The sequence below is a fragment of the Leptonychotes weddellii genome, chromosome 12 (assembly GCF_054177405.1).
Source record: "Leptonychotes weddellii isolate Sample4059 chromosome 12, ASM5417740v2, whole genome shotgun sequence".
NCBI classification, from domain to species: domain Eukaryota; kingdom Metazoa; phylum Chordata; class Mammalia; order Carnivora; family Phocidae; genus Leptonychotes; species Leptonychotes weddellii.
Window position 1 is genome coordinate 29,935,174 of NC_138380.1, and position 7,718 is coordinate 29,942,891.

A 7,718-nucleotide genomic window follows, 5' to 3' on the forward strand; every position below is an offset into this window, starting at 1 on the left:
TTTCATTCATTTAGGTTACCTGCTGCAAATCTTTTTTTTCCGCTTTTTTTTTTTTTCTTAATAATCTCTGTGGTCCATGTAGGGCTCAAACTCACAACCCTGAGATTGAGTCGCATGTTCTACTGACTGAGCCAGCCAGGCGCCCCCTCTTGGGCTTCCCCACCCCCCTCCGTTTGCAAATCTTGATACAGGACATAGGCAGGGCATAAAGGGGCAGAAGAAAAGAGGAAGAAAATCCAACAGAGTGGTTTGACATTGGAAAGGGAAAAGAAAGGAGAGAGAGAAGAAATAAAGAAGTGCACAGCAAACACAGGCTGCATATATAGACAGCAACTGTCTCCTTTGCTGTCTCCAGATTCTTACTATGGAAGGAATCGGAGACAAAGGCTATGGGTATTACTCTCAACAGAGTAATTCTCTAGTACCAAACACATATGATGCTCAACATACAGTTCTTAGCTATTTTTGGTGAGGCAAATGTGGGCCAGGCTCACAGTGTAGAAAATAAGAAGGAAAGGGGCGCCTGGGTGGCTCAGATGGTTAAGCGTCTGCCTTCGGCTCAGGTCATGATCCCAGGGTCCTGGGATCGAGCCCCGCATCGGGCTCTCTGCTCCTTGGGAGCCTGCTTCTCCCTCTGCCTCTTTCTCTCTCTCTGTCTCTCATGAATAAATAAATAAAAATCTTTAAAAAAAAAAAGAAAATAAGAAGAAAAACTGAATGGAGCAATAACCTTGATCAAGGATGGCATGCGGACATGGGACCAGGTGAATGCAGGAAAATACCATGGTTTTGCTTCTTCTATATACCATAAACCAAGGGATGTGGGTCACTCCTTCATTGTCACCTTTGAGACTGCAGTAAACTATGGCAGGCACTGTCCAGGAACTTCCCATAAAAAATCAGGGACTCCAAGTAGAGCTGTGCAGGCTGTGCACTGCACAATTCGAGACAACAAAATAAGAATGGCTCTCCTGAGGGTGCGAAGTAGAAGTCCTGCTCCAGATATCCACACAGCTCATTCTCTTATGTCCTTCAGGTTCTAGTTCAAAGGCCACTTTAAAAGTGAAGCCTTCTCTGACTCTACTACTGAATTTTTCAATTACCACTCCACCCTCTCTTATCCTTGAAGGTCCTCACTTTGCTTCCTTGCAGCTCTTACCACCACTCACAAACACACCTTTTTATTTATGTATTTTATTTATTGTTTGCCCTCCTCAATATAGAACAGAGCATCATAATGTTAGAGATCTTAGTCTGTTTTATTCTCTACTGCTTTGCCAGAGTCTAGAATTATGGCTGGTAGGTGCTCAATAAATTTAGCTGAATGACTCCTGAATGACTAAATCCTCAGTCATATTCTTAAGAGTATAGGAACCTGGCTTTCTCTAGCACTTGTGATTCTCTGACCACATTTCATAACTGCCCTGATCATATTCATAAAAATACTTTGTTGTATTAGAAGAAATGTATTTTCTTTTTTTAAAAAAGATCTTTATTCATTTTATTTGAGAGAGAGAGGGAGAGTGCACGTGAGCACAAGTTGGGGGAGGAGCAGAGGGAAAGGGAGAAGCAGACTCCCCGTTGAGCAGGGAGCCTGACGTGGGGCTTGATCCCAGGACTCCAGGATCATGACCTGAACCGAAGGTAGATGCTTAACTGACTGAGCCACCCAGGTGCCCCAGAAGAAATATTTTCTTTCTTTTTTTTTTTTAAAGATTTTATTTATTCATTTGAGACACAGAGGTACAGAGAGAGCGCAAGTGAGCATGAGCTGGGGGAGAGACAGAGGGAGAGGGAGAAGCAGGCTCCCTGCTGAACCAGTAGCCCGATGTGGAGCTCGATCCCAGGACCCTGGGATCATGACTCGAGCCGAAGGCAGACGCTCAACCATCTGAGCCACCCAGGCACCCCAGAAGAAATACATTTTCAAATTCTATGGATCATTATATAATTTATATGACCCATAGCCTTTTTTTTTTTTAAGATTTTATTTATTTTTAAGTAATCTCTATACCCAATGTGGGGTTGGAACTTACAAACCCAAGATCAAAAGTCACATGCTCTACCGACGAACCCTGCCAAGAGCCTCTATATGGCCCATGAATTCTATGGGCCCTGTAGCTACACAACTTATTACAGAAATTAAAAACAATATGCATAACCTGCATAAATGTACTTGGGCAAATTTACACAATCATAGAAGAAATATGTATACCTGGATATGCAATTAGTTAGCTTTTTTTTCCACTGAGCTCACACCTCCTGCTACAAATGCCACACATGTGATTTTTCTCTCAATTACATTTTACAGCTTATAAAAACACTTTCTTCATTTTGTCTCTTGAAAAACAAAGGATCTGTAGTAAGATTTTACTGGATGTTTTTATTGAAACAAATCCCAAGGGGAATATACTAAACTGTTAAACACAGCTGAAGAGATATCTGAGAATGGGCTTTCTGATAGTAGGATAGATTACAAAATTACTCACAGCTCTTAATCTGATAACAGGAGCAGAATGCCTCACACATTTGAATGAAGGCTTTTTCTGGTATGCTTTACTACAAAAAGAGAAAGAACAAAAAAGAGAACTGGAGAAACAGAAGGTGAGAAAAACTCTAGAGACTAGAAATGTTACAATCATCATTATCACTAACCTATGGATCCCAAACTATGCTTCAGCAGAAAATACTTCAAATAGTTAACCTTTATTGATGGCTGGGCAGAGGTGCTGTCCAGATAGCATGGAGGCTAGGCTCAAACACAGTTCCTTACCTATAGGCAGGAAAGGTTATAATATTGATATCAGCCTTGTCTATTTTGTAAGGTTGTTGTAGTATCAGAAAGAGGATATGCTCAGAAACAGCTTGAAAATTTTAACAGGTCTTTAAGTTCCAATCTTTAGATTTAAAAAAAAATTTCTATTATTTAAATGGGATGATTTCTAATGTTGTCCTTTTCATGTTATGTCCCCTTAATAATTATGGATCTTGGTTCTATTTTATATGTGTTATTTATCTGAATATCTAGATTGTAAACCCTTCAAGGGCAGAGATTTCATTTCTCCCTTTTTAAAAAATATTTCTCTAGTACCAAACACATATGATGCTCAACATACAGTTCTTAGCTATTTTTGGTGAGGCAAATGTGAGCCTGGCAGCAACTCAGTGCCAGTTAAGAAAAGAGAATCAAAGTGATCCTGAATTGACATTAGTATATTTATCATTCATTACTAAGAGGTTACTATTTCTTTTGCATTGGGCAAAGCCCATGATAAAACTGCCCTGAGGGCTCTATGTCAAAGACACCAGTTTCAACATACTGGTTGTTGTTGTCATCACCTTAAGACAAATTTTTAAAATGTTGAGATTACAGTGGGACATGTCAAAAAAAAAAAAAAAGAAAACGTATTTCTTCTGGGGCACCTGCGTGGCTCAGTCAGTTAAGCATCTACCTGGTAAAGGAGGTTAATTTCCTGGTACCTGAGTTTCTTCATATTTTCTTCCCTTAAAGCAGCACAGTTAGGAAATTTGGGATCCCATTAACAAGCACAGCAGCCCGAGGAAAATATTAGGGATGATGGGGAAAAGAAAGCATAGTTGGCTCTGGTGAGCCTAATGACAGTGAAGAAGAAACCATGAAATTAGAGTGGAAAAATGGGGGCACAGAAGGGTTTGGAAGCAACTCTGACCCAACAAAGGGGAAGGGATGAAGAGGAAGGGGCAGAAAGATGGGAAGTGCTCTGAATGCCTACGTGTATGGAGTCCTTTACTTTTCATGGGTGTGTCACCATAGGCACTGGTGTAGTTACCTAGAGAAAGTTGTGTGTCTTGAAAGGAATAGCCCTTTTGAGTTATCCACTTTATTCTGAGATGACCACATTTGAGAAAATGTTTATTTGAGGCTATTATATAGATTTGTAAAAGGAAAATTAGACTGTTATTTTGAATTATTATTTTTTTAACCAACAACTAAGAAAATTGACTTGAAATGTATTTCTTAGTTTAACTCACCTTAAGACAAATTTTTAAAATGTTGAGATTACAGTGGGACATATGCTTGTACGGTCTTAAGGAATTTATAAGGTAAGTGTATTTCTCCTGCTTAGAAAAGTGTCATTTTCTTTTTATTGTAGTTTTAAAAGTCACGAAAATATTATCAGCTTTCATATTGACCTGCTGTGGTTAATCTTGTATATCTTTATCATTCAGATAAACCTCATCCATTAATTCTGAAGGCATGGAGTGCACATCTAATGTTAACCCTTACTGTGATGTATTAAGAACAAAGCAATCTTTGAAAACGTAGTACTTAGCAGATCATCTTCTATATGCTATAAAGTCCATCATGTTAAAATCAAAATATATTTAGGTTAATAATTATAGGCTTATGCACAGTCAAGTTTGAAACCTGAACAGATTCTCTAAAACAACAGCATATTTTATAGGCACTCACACACATTTTTGGTACTACAAAAATTTCTTAGGGGTAATGTGTTACTGGTATTATTCAGCTGTTCAAAAAGAATGAACATTGACTACATCACAGACTTGCAGTGTATGATTGGAACCACAGCACCTCACTTCTGTTCTATTATGGAAGTTTACATGTGAAAACAAAGCCCAATAAGCTTAGAAATAGAAAGGAAAGCTATGTACATGTAAATAATCTAAGCACCACTTAACAGTTTACATAAAAACACAATTTATGTCCCAGTAGCACAGAGAAACATGATGTACAACATTTTCAGATCATCTTCCTGCAGAAAAAATGCATAAGTCAGCTATAATAGTTTAGCTATAAAGGAAAATGTTTTTCTGGTTCAATTTGCATGGCAATGTCCATGTGTCTGGCTGATGAAAACGACAGAAAAAACCACCCAACTCTACAAAATGTGAACAGTGTTCTTAAAATTCAGGAGAGGGTCCATACAGTCTATATTCTCTCTAATGTCAGTTTTTACAACCTCTCATATTCATTGACCATCTTAACTTGGCGATTATAGTATCCTGATTATTTTGCCTAAGAGAGCTGACAATATTTCATTCTGCCCCAGAGCTCCTCTGAACGTAAAACTGTGATAAGGTAAAATATACTGGGCAACTATTCATGCATGAGCCACTGGAAATCTCTCCAAAGGCCAAATTAGTAAATGGCTCTTTTAAAACATAAAAGATACGAAATGGCAAACCATACTTTAGAGTAAATCCTGTATTGGCAATAGTCGGTGAAAATACTTTCATTGGTGCTTAAATTATTGGGTCAATACTAGTACTAGCTAGACTGCCCGACCTCTGGTTATAATCTAGTTCACCTAATAAGATAGATGTCCTCCACGCAGCCCCAGCAAAGAGATAAGGTAAGATTGAAAATGATGGATCACAAGCCCTGTGTATTTGCCAGAAATGTAGAATTCAGACCTTCACAAAAACACCTGCCCCTTGGAAAGATCCTCACGTATGATAGATAAAGCAGGGCTGGGAACAAGGAAACCCACTCGGCTCGAATCTTGCCTGCCGCATCAGCCTGGGACAGGGTGACCAAATCCCTTTTCTAAGGGCTGAGTCAGATCACAGTCTTGAAACTTGCCCGGCCATAACAGTCATACATCACCCCTTACTCCAACGCCCCTCTCTCTCCTGAGTCATACAGGTGGCCGTCAGAAACAAACCCCTACAACGAAAAGCCCCACTGTAGTTTACACCTCTCCCCGGCCACATCCCTTCAGTTTCTGAAGCCCTTAACTCGCCCACCCTCCCTGGTCTTGCCCTCTGGAACAGCTCTCAGGTCTCTCAGGGGAACAAAGAGCAGAACGCTGGGGCCGAAGGGTGGGGTGCGGGGTCCGAAGCGAGCTGTAGCTTTACCTTGCGGTGTCCGAGAACCGCGGAGAAGTCAGTCGCGCAGAGACCACCCGCGTGCTCCGCGCCTCGCCGCCGCAAGTCAGCTGTCGCCCCGCATCTGGCTTGCGCCCTCCGCTGGGTTCAGCATCTGGTCACAAAGCGCTAGGGGAGCTCCGGGCGGCGAAAGCCTCCGGGTCACCTGCGGCGGGGCCGAGCCGAGTGCCGGGTCCGTCAGCCGGCCGCGCTCCCTCCGCCCCTTCTCACCCGCGCGCTACCCGGCGGGTGACTCAGCCGGGCATCGGCGCGCGCGTCCAGGCGGGAAGCACGGCCCGGCGACCCGACCGAGGCGCTCGCCCGCCTGCCCGCCCCAGCACGTGTCCGTCTGTCTCGCGCGGGGTCGTCAGCCTCGCCCGCCGGTCCTAGGACCGCTGAGGTGGGGACTGGCACCACCCAAAGGGGGAAATCGGCCCCCGCCCTTCCTGCCGCCCGCGCGCCGCGCCAGTCCCCGCGGGGGTCGCGTTTCCTCCCGCCCTTCCCTGCCCCTCCCCTGCCCCGGCCAAGGTGAAACTTTCTAGGTGGAGAAGTTTTCTCGTCCTGTCTGCGCGCTCTCAACTCCCCCAGCCCGGGCAGTTTGAAGTGAGCACAGCTGGGGATAAGCGAGTCCGAGTCTCCCCCTCCTGGCGCTCGCGTGGCGAGCGTCAGGAGACGCTCAGAACGCCAGGGGCGCCCACTCCGCGCCCACTCCGCGCCCACTCCGCGCACCCCCGCGCGCTGCCGGCGGGAAAAGCGCGACGTCCAGTTCCCAGTCTCTCCCACGGCTCCGTTAGCCCTGGGCACCGAGCGGGCTAGAGAGTTGGACACCACAGAGACAAGGAATTCATTGTCAGAGACGGAGGTAGGAGTGGATGGAGAATTGTCCCAATGATTTCATTATGCAACGATTATCCCCTACTATAAGATTTCTGGAAGGAAGAACAACACAGGAGGTTAGCCCTGAGGAAACTTCAGCTTCTTTCACCTTTTTTTTTTTTTTTTGATAGCAGGAAACAGGCTGATTAAATAACTAGGCAAACAGCAATGAACAAGAAAAACAGAACAAAAGTTTAATTCTTGAATGTTGAAATCCTATGATTAAAAATAAAAGGTTGTGGGAGCCTAGTGAATTGTATTGGGGTTGTGTTAGGATAACTTTTTTATACTTCGCATGTCTATCAAAATTGACATTAACTTTCGAGAGAAAATAAACCCTCAAAGGTAACAGAATCTAAGGAACAGCATTGCCTGTTAGGTCTTAGCATTCTCCTTTCTGACTTGCATAAGGGCTTGTCAGACAATGGTATCTGTTATTGAGTCATGGGACAAAACAACATTTACTGTGCAGGTTCAGGAATTATTTACTACAGAATGAAAAATAGAAGAGTATAATAAGAATAGTTGTCCTTTTCCTGAGAGCTTACTATGTGTCAGGCACTTTCTCAGGGACTACACAGAGCAATTTCAATCCTCAAAAGTGATTACCTCATGATTCCCCAATTTTATGGGAAAGGAACTTTCCTATTACATAATACTAGAGCTCTGCATTGAACTATTTTGCAGATGAGGAACCTGAGTGCCTAAGAGTTCCTAAGAGCATCACACAGCTGGTTGGTAAAAGAGGTGAGGTTAGAACCCAGCCCTCAAATCCCAGTCAGGTGTTCTTCATACCATGCCAAAAGGCCGAAGCCTAGCAAGGCTAAATAAACAACGCAGCCCTACTGAAAGTTTCCTGATATCACATGGCATAATTTAACAATGGCTATGGTTATTGGTTATCTAACCATATTGGTTACATGGTTATTAAATGCTGATTTATAGGTTGAACCGCACTGGTCCTATTTATG

General features: G+C 43.0%; 1 protein-coding gene across 2 annotated transcripts in view; it reads right to left on the minus strand.

Annotated features, from left to right (window-relative positions):
* The window catches only part of MET (MET proto-oncogene, receptor tyrosine kinase), a 115,516-nt gene extending 109,371 nt beyond the window's left edge, over positions 1 to 6,145 (minus strand). For both annotated transcript variants that reach the window (XM_081800206.1, XM_081800205.1), the window contains exon 1: positions 5,863 to 6,145. The gene's annotated coding sequence lies outside the window, so the exon portion shown is untranslated. The remainder of the gene's footprint in view (positions 1 to 5,862) is intronic.
* Positions 6,146 to 7,718: the final 1,573 nt, after the last annotated feature.